We start from the raw sequence: 17,594 nt of genomic DNA on the forward strand, positions 1-17,594 counted from the left end.
ATAAGTAACTTTACAGCGTGCTTAAGGACAAGGTATTTGGAGTACCTTGCTCAAAATTTCTAGAGCACCGTTTTTTAAAACCGTTGAACGGATTTGGATTAAAATGCATCACGCTGTTGACAACCACTGAACAATTAGCGTGATGCGTTTTCATCCAAATCCGTTCAACGGTTCTAAAAAACGGTGCTCTAGAAATTTTGAGCTATGTACTCCAAATACCTTGTCCTTAAGGACAGACTTGTTAGAATCATAATATGGCCGCCACAAGGGCCGACTTTGGCACCTACTCACGATTTTGACGACACAAATCACTTCGTAAACAAAATCAGCGCACCTGAGCTTCTTATTTTAAGCTTATTACAAGCAGTAGTGTACGCAGAATATGCCAGCGCAAGCGAAAAATAGGCAACAAAGAAGGCACGGCAACAACGCTTTGTTTTTTCGTTAGCAGATAATGACAAAATCGCTCCCGAGTTTGTTCACAACAAAAACGGTTGGAATATTTGTCTCGTTCTATTCACATCGTGATTTTCGCATTGTTTTACAACTGAAACTCAACTCTGAGGTTTGCAAGAGCCTTATTTCGTCCAAATGGTTATGAATTCGACAATGTGAGTCGAAAATTTCAGCAGAAAAGCCGGAATATCGGCACACACACACGGCAAGCGATGTTTGTTTTATTGCTCTAATCGCCTGACATGCGTTTGTTGCGGAGCGCCTTTGTTACCAACATGCGTTTTTCGTACCCTGATTACAAGTGAGCAAGAACAGAATAATAAAATGCATTGTTGTTTGAAGCTTGCTTCTTGAGATTTGTGCGTCTGAAGTTTTGATGCACTGTTGAACCGGGATTTCAAGACGTTTGTCCTTAACTGTTATTGATACATTTGTGGCACCCGTTTGACTTGAGCTTGGAAGACATAACAAACTTTAAAGCCGAATTATATGGTAGCTTACTCGGAGATTAAACTATAAGAAAACTGTTCTGAAAAGTTCCATTCAAATATAATCTATTTGTTCCAGGCTTAAAAAAACAAACTGCGGATGAACCAATTTAATTTAGAAGTCGTTTCAGTGTTCAATCTGTAACCTCTTCAAGAGTTCACAACATGGAATTTAAAAATTTGATGATAATTTTGCCTACAAATAAATATGTCATTAAATGTAAATTTCCCACATGCAAATAATGCCTAGGATTATATAAAAAACAATCGATTTAAATATTATGGATTGGGGTACGTTCACGATAGATCGATGATAGAAGCACATCACTTTCGAAGATGGTAGCCCTCTACTGCTCGGCTCTATGAACCTCCAGAAATCTACCTACGATCCTACTTCGGTTGAAATTTCCGAAGAGCACGAAACCCGAGGAAGCACGTGACCGAATGGGGAGGTAGAAAACCGATCGAGCGATTATATCGACTTCCGCCTGCTGAGCTATATAAGGCCCCCCCCAATTGAGGAGAGCTCTCTTGATCCTGGGATTTCAAAAAGTGAAGTTTGGCGAGTTATTTTGCAAGTGCTAAAAGTACGTTACGAAGAACGTTGAGTGATATAGTGAGCTAATTGTTAAGGAGCTAAGACTCGCTCAGCTCAAGTGTTCGAACTCCGCGTGTGATATAGATAGATCCACGTTTGAAGAAAGTGTACCGCAAGCTAGTGTACCACCGCCTAGTGGTTTGCTACTTCTCAACCACGTGGCCCACGCCTCCCAGGGGGCCAGCTAGGACTGCCTGCCACCCCAGCAGTCCACGACCGTCCGTTACCACACGGTCAATCTCGTCGGTTTAGCCACCAACCCGACAAGCTATAGTCTCGGAATCGCTGCTTATTCCCACTCCGGCAAGGTGCTGGAATCACCCTCCCACTCCGGCAGGATCGTGCTGGAATCCTGACGCCACGGCCGTGCAGGTCCACCGTGTGTAAGTAGAGCTACCGATCAGTGAGTGCAAATTGAAGATTAGATAGTACCGAATAAAAATTGCGAATAGTTAAACATTTGAACCCATTCCCATTGTGTCGCGTTCGTTATTTGCATGCATCAAGTGGTTAATTTTCAGGTTGAGAACTACGTGTGAAGAAGAGGTAAGTTTTCCTTAGTGCGGTGTGCTGCCGGCCCTGAGATCTAAAGAGGTGAGCTGGCCTAGGGCGTTCGGACGTCCATGCCACAGACGCATGGGCGTCATCGGTAGTTACAATTGGCGATCCTCGTGAAAATAGATTCCAAAATTGTTTGGCCATACCACACAATTTAACCGCACTAGGGGAGACTCACTCCACACTTCTCAAAGTTTGTCGTGATTAGTTCGATATTTAATTTCAATTTTCGCTACATCCAGTGTGATAGGACAGTCCGTTTGATCTTTTGCAGAAAGTGGCAAAAAAATAGCTACCGCCGGGGGCAAGCCAGAAAAACAACTATTGTTCTCTGGTGGCGAGATACACAAAAAAATATAGATCGCGTGGTTCGGTACGATTGCTCATCCTTTTATTCTTTGGTAGAGATACAGGCTCTAGCTTAAGTTGTTTGTGCGAATTGAGATAACTTTTTTCTTTGCTTTGGTGCGTTTCTAGATTGCAGGTCGCATTATTAGCTATTTTTTTTTGATTTCTTTTGTACAACAAGTGGCGAACGATGGAAGGCTTGGGTAGATCGATTACCAGCGTGGAAGATTTGAAGGCACATTTCGGTGACCTTCGTGTTGATTTTTTAAACGAGGATGAACTCGAATATGAGTTGCAGATTAGGGGAATTGTGTGTGATGAAGGCGCGCAAATGGTTAGGAAGCGCGGTAATCTTCGAGAAGCGCTCAAAAGGGAGAAAGAATCGCGTGTTATCCCTCCGATTAGATATGAATTTGATCCAGAACATGATTATGCTTATTGCGTAGACAGATATAACCAGGTGCTTGACAGTCTGGTTGGCGCGAAAAGTGCCCCACCACGTTGTCAATCGTCGTTGCTACATTTAGGCGTTAGGATTGATAGGCTGATTCCGCACGTGGACGAAACAAAGCAACGCACATTAGAAGTGTTCATCGATAAGATCATAGAACAATTGAATATTTTCTTTTATCAAAAGCGTGATGGTCAAAGAACTGCTAGTGTGGAAAGCGACTTGTTTCTCAATGATTTCTTAACCGTTCCCCCAGCTTTTATTGGAAATACCACTCCAAAAATTAAGACTAGTTCAGAAACGGAAAAAGAAGAACATGAGGAGGCTCTATTAGATCCCGAAGACGATGATTTGATACAGTGTTTGCAGAGGTTAGGTTGCTTAGACTCGAAAAATTCTTCCGGAGATTTGAAGAGAGATGTACGAGATGCTATGTTAGCTTTTGAAAATGAATTGTATCAGTTGCGAAGATACAGACAGTCTTCACAGTTACACAGTCTCACTAAAATCCCTATTACTACACCCAGTACTCAAACAGTGAACGTAACCTCAACCTCGAGTGCGCGGTTACCGACTCTATCTACGTCGGTGGTGAATATCTTGACTTCGCCTAGAGTTACTACATCAGTGAGCAGACCCACGCCACCGATAGTGAGCTCAGTTTGCGGTTCGAGCACTCTACCGCGTGCTTCGATCTCATATGCTTCTCCGCACGGATACAGTGACTGTTCATATTCGGCTTCTGTGTCCGCATACCCGACACCGTATTCAAGCGCGTTTGCTGGGCTGAATACAAGTGCAGGTTGGGCCCCAACATTTTACAATCCCAATCCAGTAGGATATCAACATTATCCACAAGTTGCATATTACCCACCGAATGTTCCATTCTCGGTACCCATGCCAGTGGCCTCTATAGCACCACCTGTTTCTGCCATGCCACCCGTTTCAATTTTGAACCCTGTTATTTCGTCGGCGTTGTACTCACACCCAACCTCAGCTCCCGTTGTACCTCCGCTCGTACCGACTATTCCCCCACCGTCGGCCTACACTCATAAATCGTTGCCCGTCTCCAAATGGAAAATAGATAAGTATGCAGGTACTGATCAAGGGAGTAATTTGAATGAGTTCTTGGTGCTGATTCAACAGTTATCGCTTGCTGAGAGAATCTCAGAGCAAGAACTGTTTGATTCGGCATTCCACTTATTTACAGGCCCTGCTCTGAATTGGTTCATGACGATGAGTTCTCAAGGGCTTCTTAGGGACTGGAACCATATGGTTCAGGAGTTGAGGAAATCTTTTGTACATCCAGAGCTAGATTCTCTGGTGAGATCCAAAGTCTACCAACGCCGACAACAGAGGAGCGAATCGTTCCAAGATTATTATTATGATATGGAAAAGCTATTTCGATCAATGACAGTGCAGATGGGTGAACCCGAGAAACTGGACGTTGTAAAACGAAACATGCGTGGAGATTACAAAAAGTATTTATTATGGAAACCCACTACGACCATACAACAACTGGTCGAAGCTGGTCGTCAAATAGACGCTTCAAATTTTTCGCTGTACAACAAAATGTTTGGATCGGAGAAATCGACCAACGTTGTACAACAGTTCAAACCTGTGAAGCAGGAAACTAAACCTCAGAACCCCCGGCCCAATGATAAAAAGTGGTCTGACAATTCGAAACCGAAACCACCCCACACTTCAAACAAACCCGTTAAGGAACCCCCTAAACCTCAGCCTAAACCAAAACGGCCTGAGGATTCAGATGCTAAGTCACAAGTTGGGAAGGAAAACCCACAAGAGGGAAATTCTAAAAATATCAGATCCCTCGACCATTTAATTTCAGCCCATAAACCTCCTCAACTGGATCAGTGCATTTTTTGCCTAATGACCAATCATAGTGTTGAGCAGTGTCGATCTGTTAAAGGTCTTTTTTGCAGATTGTGCGGGTTTAAAGGGTTTGATACCCAAAATTGTCCGTTCTGTCAAAAAAACGGATTTCAGACGACCAAAAGTCGCCGGTCGTCAACGTCCTCCGCGTGAATACCTTCGAAAATTCGGTAACCCCATTTGAATTTTGGGAACCCACGATAGACGACATGTACTCAAAAGAGGACCGTAACGTACAGGTGATAACGACTTCCATTCTGAATGATAACCGGCCTTATGCCAAGATTAAACTGTACGGAAATATCATCAAAGGGTTGCTTGATTCAGGAAGCAACAATACTCTCATAAGTGATCGCGTTTATCGAAAATTAAATAAGCCAAAGTTACACACTTTAAAAACTTCGGTAGACCTTCGGTCGGCCAGCGGCACAAAACTAAATGTGCTAGGAAAATTATACATTCCAATTTCGTTCGATAACCAAATCCGAATTATTTCAACTTTGGTAATTGAAAATCTGGTTCTTGATTGCATCCTTGGGATGGATTTCTGGAGAAGATTTGGAATTTCTCCATCTATTCAACGATGCGCAATGATAGAAGATCATAAACCCCACCCCGACGAGTCAAAGTCCCTATTGACTGAGACCGAAATTCGTCAGTTGGAAAAGGTAAAGAAACTATTCAAAGTGGCAGTACCTGAGGAAATATCAGTAACACCACTGATAACTCATTGTATAGAGATACAAGACGACTGGAAGAAGAAGCCTGCAGTACGTCAATATCCATATACAATATCCCCCAAGATCCAACAAAAGGTTTCCGATGAACTGGATCGAATGCTCAAAATTGGCATCATCGAAAGATGTCATTCGGATTGGTCACTTAACGTAGTCCCGGTTATAAAACCTACGGGAAAAGTTCGTTTATGCCTAGACGCCAGAAAGATAAACGAGCGTACAGTAAGGGATGCCTACCCACTACCTCATCCCGGTAGAATTCTGGGTCAGCTACCAAAAGCTAAATACCTTAGCACCATCGACCTATCTGAAGCATTTTTACAGATTCCATTAGAAGCATCCTCACGCCGATACACAGCCTTTAGCATACAAGGCAGAGGCATGTTCCAGTTCACCCGCCTGCCCTTTGGCTTGGTTAATAGTCCGGCGACACTGTCCCGTCTTATGGACCAAGTCTTAGGGCATGGAGAACTGGAGCCACGAGTGTTCGTCTACCTTGATGACATAGTCATCGTAAGTGAGACGTTAGAAGAGCATATAGAGCTGCTACAGGAGGTCGCGCGCCGTCTACGGGCCGCAAACCTCGCAATTAATTTAGAAAAGTCGAAATTTGGGGTAGAAGAATTACCGTTTCTTGGTTATTTGCTTTCAACTCAGGGTTTAAGACCGAATCCCGATAAAACTAAAGCCGTTGTTGATTATGAACGACCAACAACCATAACCAAGTTACGCCGATTCTTAGGAATGAGTAACTACTACCGTAGATTTATTCAAAATTTTAGTGGCGTCACAGCCCCATTAACCGAGCTTTTGAAAACAAAAAGCAAAGTGTTGGGATGGAATGAGCAAGCTGAAGATGCTTTTTGTACCATCAAAGAAATGCTCATATCTGCACCCATTCTTGTGAGCCCAGATTTCACTAAACAATTTTGTATACAAACCGACGCCAGCGATGTAGCTGTAGCCGGTATACTTACCCAAGAGCAAGATGGCTCCGAGCGAGTAATCGCTTATTTTTCGCATAAATTAACAACCCCGCAACGCAACTATCACGCGTGCGAAAAGGAGACGTTAGCGGCTTTGTTAGCTATCGAAGCCTTCCGAGGGTATGTTGAGGGCGCCCACTTCACGTTAATAACGGACTCCTCAGCCCTAACGCATATTATGACCACAAAGTGGAAAACCGCTTCTCGCTGTAGTAGGTGGTGTTTAACCTTGCAGCAGTACGATATGACCATTCAACATAGGAAGGGAAGGGACAACATCGTCCCAGATGCTCTTTCCAGAAGCGTTGGTGTCGTTACAACTCGTTCTGCGTCGGCTTGGTATGATAAAATCGTAGAAGACGTTAAGAACAACCCAGACGATTATGTTGATTTCCGAATAGAGGACGGCAATCTTCTAAAATTTGTTTCAACTCCGAACCTACCCTACGACCACCGGTACGAGTGGAAACTTGTTCCACCAGTCTTGGACCGGGAAACCATTATTCACGAAAACCACGATGAGTCAATGCATCTTGGAGTAGACAAGACCATTGATCGTATAAGACAGCGCTACTTCTGGCCAGGACTAGCTAACGAAGTTCGCGAGTACATACAAAATTGTACGACTTGTAAGGAAGTCAAAGGTGCCTCCGTGCCCGTTGTCCCCTTAATGGGCGACCAAAGAATCACTAAACATCCGTGGCAGATAATAGCTATCGATTTTATTGGTCCTTTGCCACGTAGTAAAAAAGGCCACCAACATATTTTAGTCATGTTAGATCTTTACAGTAAGTGGATCATGCTAACTCCCGTACGAAAGATCGATAGTGCCTCATTATGCACTATAGTTCGCGATCAGTGGTTCTTCAGGAATTCTACACCTGAAGTAATCATAACTGATAACGCCTCATGCTTCCTATCGAAAGAATTCAAGCTTCTTTTAGAACGTTTCAATATTCGGCACTGGCTTAACGCCAAGTACCACTGTCAAGCGAATCCCGTTGAGCGGGTAAATCGCACCGTAAACGCGGCTATTAGAACCTATGTAAAAGAAGACCAACGATTGTGGGATTCTAAACTGTCAGAAATAGAAACTATTTTGAATTCCTCAGTTCATTCAGTGACCAAGATGACACCCTTTTTCATCACTCACGGTCACGAACTGTTTATAAAAGGATCCGATCATAAGAGCCCACCAGCCGATCAGGATCAAACGCTTGAGCAACGTTCCGATACTCAAAGAAAGTTGTTTGAGAAAATCTACGTTATCGTAGAAAAGAATCTAAAAGATGCGTATGAGTCTGGAAAGCAAAGATACAATCTCAGACATCGTCATCCTGCAAAGAGTTTTGAACTTGGACAGAATGTTTACTACAGAAACATGAAACAATCAAGTGCGGCACAAAACTACAACGCAAAATATGGTTCTATGTATCTGCCTGCTCAGGTAAAGGCTAAGTTAGGATCTTCGGCATACGAGATCATGGACCCGAAGGGTAAATCCTTAGGAATCTGGCATGCATCTCATCTCAAACCTGCTTAATTCGTACATTATTCTTCGCTATTTAACCGTCACTATACGAACGGTGGCGACGAAATTAATTGGTAATCCTCGAATGAACTCGATCATTAGTTGTCTGTAAACAAAACAGCTCCGGTTAGATCGTTTGTCTGGATCCTATGAATCAGCGACTAACTAAAAGAAAACAAACGAGAGCAAGCGTTAGAAACAGTAGCAAGTTCGAAAACCGTGTCACGATTTCCATAAGTAGAGTTTTCACAATTTTCCCCTGAAGATGAAAGTTGATGTGGCTCTGGGAGATAAATGCAAACAAATGTGATCGATTGTCATTAGGTTTGATAGATCGTTTCGATTATTCGAACTTGGTCATCGGCTCACATCTCGTACATGTGGCCATGAGTTCGAATTGGGCACAGATTTTAAATTTAATTCTTCAATAAATCAGATTATTTTTCCGTCTGTGTCTGAAATAGAAAATCCTCCGTTCAACTTAATTAGTGATTGATTAAGTTTCACCATAAGACGATGGCGTCTATGGTACCGTAATATCTATGATCTCTTAGAGTTAGTCCATGTACAGATAGTAGTAAGATAGGTTAAAGTTGTGTGAATGCGTGAATGAATGAGATTGGGAAGGGTACCCGTTTGAAATGCAGATGAATGAATGTGTGAATGGGATAAATAATACAGAATGCACCAGTAATCATGAAACATGCCGAGTAATAGTTTTCCTCTTAAATTGAGGGAGTAGAATAAAACGCACTTTGATAGAGAGACATGTTTTCTCAGAAAAGGGTAAATAGAATGAACTAATCGTATCGTTACCAATGATGATTTAAAAACAAATGTGTATCGAAGAAAAACCTTTAAACAATGGTTCTAAGTACAATATTAGATCCGGACCTACTACCCATTGATGTAAATAATTTTGAAATTGAATATAAATTACACGATGATTGACGAAAAATTACCCAAAATTGTGTAATTTTTCCCCGAGGAGGAGGACATTGTAACCTCTTCAAGAGTTCACAACATGGAATTTAAAAATTTGATGATAATTTTGCCTACAAATAAATATGTCATTAAATGTAAATTTCCCACATGCAAATAATGCCTAGGATTATATAAAAAACAATCGATTTAAATATTATGGATTGGGGTACGTTCACGATAGATCGATGATAGAAGCACATCACTTTCGAAGATGGTAGCCCTCTACTGCTCGGCTCTATGAACCTCCAGAAATCTACCTACGATCCTACTTCGGTTGAAATTTCCGAAGAGCACGAAACCCGAGGAAGCACGTGACCGAATGGGGAGGTAGAAAACCGATCGAGCGATTATATCGACTTCCGCCTGCTGAGCTATATAAGGCCCCCCCCAATTGAGGAGAGCTCTCTTGATCCTGGGATTTCAAAAAGTGAAGTTTGGCGAGTTATTTTGCAAGTGCTAAAAGTACGTTACGAAGAACGTTGAGTGATATAGTGAGCTAATTGTTAAGGAGCTAAGACTCGCTCAGCTCAAGTGTTCGAACTCCGCGTGTGATATAGATAGATCCACGTTTGAAGAAAGTGTACCGCAAGCTAGTGTACCACCGCCTAGTGGTTTGCTACTTCTCAACCACGTGGCCCACGCCTCCCAGGGGGCCAGCTAGGACTGCCTGCCACCCCAGCAGTCCACGACCGTCCGTTACCACACGGTCAATCTCGTCGGTTTAGCCACCAACCCGACAAGCTATAGTCTCGGAATCGCTGCTTATTCCCACTCCGGCAAGGTGCTGGAATCACCCTCCCACTCCGGCAGGATCGTGCTGGAATCCTGACGCCACGGCCGTGCAGGTCCACCGTGTGTAAGTAGAGCTACCGATCAGTGAGTGCAAATTGAAGATTAGATAGTACCGAATAAAAATTGCGAATAGTTAAACATTTGAACCCATTCCCATTGTGTCGCGTTCGTTATTTGCATGCATCAAGTGGTTAATTTTCAGGTTGAGAACTACGTGTGAAGAAGAGGTAAGTTTTCCTTAGTGCGGTGTGCTGCCGGCCCTGAGATCTAAAGAGGTGAGCTGGCCTAGGGCGTTCGGACGTCCATGCCACAGACGCATGGGCGTCATCGGTAGTTACAAATCATCGATGTAGTCCATATGTTAAAGATGGCTCCTTGGCTCCTCCTCTATGTCAAAGATACATTTTGTCAACCGCTTTTGTTTCGTTTGTGGCAAGTTCAAATGAGGGAAGAGTAAAAACTCCCCTAAATACAAATACAAAAAAGATCGTGTTGAACCTCATCCATTGATTAATGGTTATCTGAGCTATGTGTCTATCCGGATTGACCTACAATCGCATTTCTCTCATCGCACTCTACATACCTTGCCGCAATTTATCTTAGAGCTGCAGTTCTTAGGGCTCCTTGATTATCACTAATTAATGCATTATTAATACATTTTATTGAATTTAAATCGATTTTTATACTATTGTAAACTTTTTTCTCTTGCCTTTTTTCACTTCAAAAAGTCACGAACATCAACAATACTAAAATTTCCGGAAAAATGTACATAGCGAACCAATACATTTTATTGTAGCTGGTACACTGTATGGTACACGAAAGGTTTTGACCAAACAGCCTATGGTTAGTTTTTATCCGGGCGACCAATAATGATCGAATTTATTCTTGCATCTCGCCTACCCAACAAACATTTTTGTTGTATAAGAGTGGAACAAACCACTCTTAAGCAATCTTTAGCTTAAGAAACTGTTGTTCAACTAGTTCTGTTACTTGGGTAATGTCTCATAGCCAATCTGGTGTCAATTACTAATTTATAAATTAGCTTCCAAATCAAGTAACAAATATTGTGAAAGAACTATAATTTCCCTAAAATAACCCAAGAAACAATTATAACTTTAAGAAATGTTTCTCAAAGCAGCGTTGTTAAGCCTTAAGTCTAACTATATTTGGTTTAATTGAAATAAAACTGTTGTCCAATTCTTGTTAGCCCAGAAATGGAGAATCTGTTCAAAATCAGTGGTTCTATAAGCATTGTAAATGTCATGTTTATTCAATGATCGTGGCATTATACGGCTGTTGTTCAACGTTCAACCCGTTTGCTATTTACAAATACATCAGCAACGTTTATTAGACCAAGTTGTACGAGGTGATCGGTTGGTGGCCGATCGACGAAAGAATGTGCAGGTTGAGGATCAAGGGCCGATTCTTCAACTTCAGCATAATAAACGTGCACAGCCCACACTCCGGAAGTACTGATGATGACAAGGACGCATTTTACGCGCAGCTCGAACGCGAGTACGATCGCTGCCCAAGCCACGACGTCAAGATCATCATAGGAGATTTGAACGCTCAGGTAGGCCAGGAGGTGGAATTCTGACCGACGATTGGTAAGTTCAGCGCCCACCAGCAGACGAACGAAAACGGCCTACGACTCATTGATTTCGCCGCCTCCAAAAATATGGCCATACGTAGCACCTTTTTCCAACACAGCCTCCCTTATCGTTACACCTGGAGATCACCACAGCAGACGGAATCTCAAATCGACCACGTTCTGATTGACGGACGGCACTTCTCCGACATTATCGACGTCAGGACCTATCGTGGCGCCAACATCGACTCCGACCACTATCTGGTGATGGTCAAACTGCGCCCAAAACTCTCCGTCATCAACAATGTACGGCACCGGCGACCGCCACGGTACAACCTAGAGCGACTGAAGCAACCGCATGTCGCCTCCGCATACGCGCAGAATCTCGAGGCAGCGTTGCCGGACGAGGATGTGCTCGATGTGGCCCCTCTAGAGGACTGCTGGAGTACAGTCAAAGCAGCCATCAACAACGTAGCCGAGAGCACTATCGGGTACGTAGAACGGAGTCGACGAAACGATTGGTTCGACGAGGAGTGTAGAGCGGTTCTGGAGGAGAAGGATGCAGCGCGGGCGGTAATGCTGCAGCATGGAACCCGACAGAATGTGGAGAAAACAGAAACAGAAGCGGAAGCAGCAGACCCGTCTCTTCCGGGAGAAAAAGCGCCGCCTGGAGGAAGCGGAGTGCGAGGAAATGGAACTGCTGTGCCGTTCACAAGAAACACGTAAGTTCTACCAGAAGCTCAACGCATCCCGCAAAGGCTACGTGCCGTAAGCCGAAATCTGCAGGGATAAGGACGGGAGCCTCCTGACGGACACGTGAGGTGATCGAAAGGTGGAAGCAGCACATTGACGAGCACTTGAATGGCGAAGAGAATGTAGGCAGCGGAGGAAATGACTATGTTGGTGCAGCAGAGGACGGGAACAAACCAACTCCCTCGCTGAGGGAAGTTAAGGATGTCATCCACCAGCTCAAAAACAACAAAGCGGTTGGTAAGGACGGTATCGCAGCTGAACTCATCAAGATGGGCCCGGAAAAGTTGGCCACCTGTCTGCACCAGTTAGTAGTCAAGATCTGGGAAACCGAACAGCAACCGGAGGAGTGGAAGGAAGGGATAATCTGTCCCATCCACAAGAAAGGCGACAAGTTAATGTGTGAGAACTTTCGAGCGATCACCATTTTGAATGGCGCCTACAAAGTGCTATCCCAGATCATCTTCCGACGTCTTTCACCTAAAGTAATTGAGTTCGTGGGAAGTTACCAAGCCGGTTTCATCGACGGCCGGTCGACAACGGACCAGATCTTCACCGTACAAATCCTCCAGAAATGCCGTGAATAGCAGATCCCAACGCACCACCTGTTCATCGACTTCAAAGCGGCATACGACAGTATCGACCGCACAGAGCTATGGAAAATTATGGACGAGAACAGCTTTCCCGGGAAGCTGACTAGACTGATAAGAGCAACGATGGACAGTGTGCAGAACAGCGTAAGGAGTTCGGGTGAACTATCCAGTTCATTCGAATCTCGACGGGGACTACGACAACTATTCAACATCGCCCTGGAAAGCGTTATGTGACGAGCCAGGCTCAACAGCCGGGGTACGATCTTCACGAGATCCAACCAATTTGTGTGTTTTGCGGATGACATGGATATTATTGCTAGAACATTTGGAACGGTGGCAGAACAGTACACCCGCCTGAAACGTGAAGCAGCAAAGGTCGGACTGGTGGTGAATGCGGCTAAGACAAAGTACATACAAGCTGGTAGGTGGGACTGAGCGAGACAGGACAAGCCTTGGCAGCAATTTTACGATAGACGGGGATACTTTCGAGGTGGTAGAAGAATTCGTCTACCTCGGTTCCTTGCTAACGGCTGACAATAACGTGAGTATGGGCTCCAGAATAAACTGCGGTCAAAAAAGATTCACCCCCGCATCAAATTTACCATCATGGTACTACCATGTACAAGACGTTAATAAGACCGGTGGTTTTCTACGGACACGAGACATGGACGATGCTCGAGAAGGACATGCAAGCACTCGAAGTTTTCGAGCGACGGGTGCTAAGGACGATCTTCGGCGGTGTGCAGGAGAACGGTGTGTGGCGGAGAAGGATGAACCACGAGCTCGCTGCACTTTACGGCGAACCCAGCATCCAGAAAGTGGCCAAAGTCGGAAGGATACGGTGAGCAGGGCATGTTGCAAGAATGGTACAAGGAGGTGTGGAGCGCAGAGAGCACGATGGGCGGACCAGGTGGAGCGTGATCTGGCGAGTGTTGGGCGTGACCGACGTTGGAGAGCTGCAGCTGCAAATCGAGTATTATCGCGGCAAATTGTTGACTCAGTATTATCATGATCAAATTCATAACTAAATAAATGAAATAATACTGTATTTTACACCGTGTCCAATAAGTTCTCATACAAAATCAAGTTGAATTAATTTCACATCTGTTGTTAGTATTTTCAAAGTAAATTTATTTATTGAAAGGCCAACTAACACTGATCAAATACAGCATATGTTTTGGAATAAACTGTCCTTTATCCTTCTCTACTGATCGCTTATGTGTAGTAAGTCCATTTCAGCTGGCACGCACGCCATTTCATTGGTATTTCGTCTCATTTTAACGAGTAATGGTTTTACGTTGAAACAAATTAGGTTCCTGTCCTCACCATTGCTAGTAGCAACTATGACCAAAAGAGAAAAAAAATATGAGATCCTGAATAGGTGAAGCATGAAGCCGTTTTATTTTGTACAAAATAATACATAAATTAAACATAAATGGCAATTTACCTGTTTTAATGTTACTTGTTGTGTTAAAGAAGCATGGATGCATTTTGTATATTTCTTTCACACACTTCTAAAACATGCTTGTATTCCTATTGTGGAAAATTTAGTCCAAAATTTACGTTTTATGATGATTATGTTTAATATAACGGTCATTTTCAAGGAAATCAGCCCAAGTTGAGCTAACTTACAATTTTTTTTACCATATCATCGCTAAGATTGTATTGTTTTAGCCTTAGTATATCCATTTGCCACAATACATGAGACACAAACTCAAAATTTAACCTTATGGACTCTAAATTTGTATTTTGTATGAGAACTTATTGGACACGGTGTAAATCAGCGATTTGGTGGAATTCTTTTAGATGCGTTTTCGTGAAAAAAATACTTAATTCTGGAGGATATTTCAATACAGTTTATAAAAAAATATAAATTTTATGAAAACTAGGCTTATTTTGCAATTATTGAAAATTTTTAATTTTGAATAAAGTTTATAAATATTTTTCAAAAACTTTAAGTATGAATTTAGCGTAAGATAGGGTATTGGTTCCCTTATTAAGCATGTGGCTCCCATTTTCATCCCACGAAAAACAAAGGATTGAAGCGCTGTTTGTTGTGTTTCTTATTTTTGTATTTTTTGTTAGAAGTGAGCACCCATGAAAACAAAAAGAACGGAGTCAATCGGTGCCGTAATCGCTTGTTTTCGAATAGGATGAAAATGGGAGCATGAGATTACTGATGGCACACATACCCTATTAGGAACATTTTTTACAAAACTCTCTCAGAATTCGTTTCGTATTTCCTTTAAGGATTTTTCTCGATACTTCTCTCTTTCATTCTTCCCCGGATTCCTTTTTGGTTTTCTAAAGCAATCCCAACATTAAATTCTTTTGTAGTTTCTCACAGGCAGGCACGGGAAAATTCATTCACTCAGATTCATCTTGCCAATTGCGTTCTTTGTTTTGATTGCTTTGTATCGTTCGCTCACGGTTGGATCAAACCGTTCAAATGAACCCCACCGAGTCTCAATACAAATGAACGGCAGAAAGAAAGATTGCATAAAGAGAATGGCACCAAAGAAATTCAATCATGCCGATCGTGGTTCTTCGGGTGGGCCGTGATTCAATGAATCTTTTTTTTTTTTTTTTTTTTTTTTTTTTTTTTTAGATGACCCACCACTCACCCCCACACCAAAAAGCTCTCTTTGTGAGCCCCCTGGTAATGGACTCATCTAATTTTCAATACAAATAGAACTACATAAACTTATTGGTGTGTGCAGGAAAATGATGGAAACAATTAACAAAAATAAATCAAACAAGGGATTCCCAGTGGAAATAATTTCCTTTTAAGGGATCCCGGAGACATAACTAATATACTAATTTAATTGATATTGTTTGTACATATTATAGAGTGTATTTTATAATAATAAACTGGCAGTTGATACGATTTTATACTAAGAATGAATTAATTTTGGATTATACTAAGAATGAATTAATTTTGGATCTGTAAAACTGTTTTAAACTAGTTTTGAAGAGTATTCTACTATCGCGAACGTTCACACACGAATCAAATTTTAGATTCAGTGCGAATGAAAGATTGCATTCGCGTGATTGTTATGACAATATTATTTTGCGGGTTTGGTGCGTTTTCTCAATTTATTGCTTGATGGGGAGGTAAAGCATGTCCATTCGTGTTATATTTCCTTAGTCATGTCAGGGCAAAGGGGAAAAATGCATTGACCTTGGCAGTGACATTGGCAGATGGTGCGGTGCGAAAACGGTTGATTCGGGTAAATATACCTACTATTGTATCATGTATCATGATGATAGCTTTCTATCAGGAAATATTTCTACCGTACTTGAATGCATGCATGTCTATCGCACAGCCGCAGCCGGGCCCTTGATGAGGATCAGACTCACATATTTGTGCCAGATTTGCCTGAACGACAAAAATTTGACCACTTTTGACAAATATATTTCGGCTTATTGATTGATTCAGTCTGCCCCTATTTGTCTTTTGAGAGTGACAAATATGTTTGTTTGCCCTGTACACCTTGGCCAAAATTTAACTGTCAAAATTGTTCAATTAGTGGAATCCTTGATTAACATTAAAAACATAAATAAACCAGAATAATAATTACCCTGATCTAGTCAAACACGGTAACATAGCGGTTGTTTTTCCTTTCCTTTGTAAAGTATGTAAGCTTCATAATTTATTTTCCGGTTATATTATAATATTGGTTGCCTAAATCAGACTCCAAATTTTACACATGTTCCAAATGACAATTTAACTGTAATAAAACAGGCGAACGTAATGTAAATAAATCAGATAATTAGCCCATCTTTCCTACAAGCCCAAATAAATATTAATGTACGTTTTGCGATGTTGTCCCCGATACTAGATGATTTCCTAATTAGCCTCGAAACTGAAGTTAAAACACGCAATTGATCAATACCCCCAACGCCCCCAACAGATAGGATAGAAAAAACTAGCACCAACAGCACCAGCAGAAGTACGACGAACGAAACGAAAGAATCGCCGCGATTGAAGAAATGCATTCACGTGTGATCCTTTCAAAACATTCGCCTTGCGATTGCAGTCCCGTACCGAATGATTCAATGGGTGAACGTAAACAACGACGAACGCTGCCATAATTTTCGTGTATTTGCTTTATCCTCTTCATTCGCCTGAGTGCGTAACACACTATGTATAGGCTTGCTGGGATTGTGTTTCGTTCCGCGAGAATGTTTGCGAGAGAGCTCGAAATGAATGAATTATGAACGATTATTTCCATGCCTGCTCACAGGATTCTTCCCGCGAGTTGTGCCTTGAATTTATCAATGGTTTTCTGGAGGTTTGCCGAAGTTTTTTTTTTTTGGCTTCATCCAGTCCTCCCAAGTTTCCATCCAGTGATTTCTAACGTACTTGCTTCCATAAGTAATTCTTTCCGAGATTTTATCGGTAATCTTTTAGAATTTCAGAAGAGTTGTTACCGGGATTTCTTTCATAGGATTTCCCGATGTGCTCACAAAATTTCAAGTTGTATTCTTTCCGAAGATCCTTCCTTAATTTATCCGAAGTTCCTTCAGAAATTTACCTTAGTGTTTTTCCGGGATAGTTTTCTAACAGATTCTCCCGGGACTTTTGTGAGATTCTTACCGAAGTTCTTCCAGAGAGGCTTCCGATATTTCTCTTGGATTTCCTTGCGAAATTTCGCTTGTAGCTGCTGCCAGGATTTCTCTTAAGGGTTTTCAGAGTTCTTCCTTGAATTTCCTTAAAGTTTCCTTCAGGGTTTACTTACAGAACTTTTTTCCGAGATGTCTCATTTTTTCCAGGATTTCTTCCTCTCGATATTTCTCAACATTTCTCGAGATTTGCAGAGTTTTCCCCCGGATTCGTT

At 42.2% G+C, this 17,594-nt stretch overlaps 1 protein-coding gene across 1 annotated transcript in view; it reads left to right on the forward strand.

Moving 5' to 3' along the window:
• Nucleotides 1-17,594, forward strand: part of LOC115256083 (DNA ligase 4-like) — a 260,381-nt gene that overhangs the window by 234,987 nt on the left and 7,800 nt on the right. The gene's annotated exons all lie outside the window — the stretch shown is intronic.

The sequence above is a fragment of the Aedes albopictus genome, chromosome 1, assembly GCF_035046485.1.
Source record: "Aedes albopictus strain Foshan chromosome 1, AalbF5, whole genome shotgun sequence".
Taxonomy (NCBI): domain Eukaryota; kingdom Metazoa; phylum Arthropoda; class Insecta; order Diptera; family Culicidae; genus Aedes; species Aedes albopictus.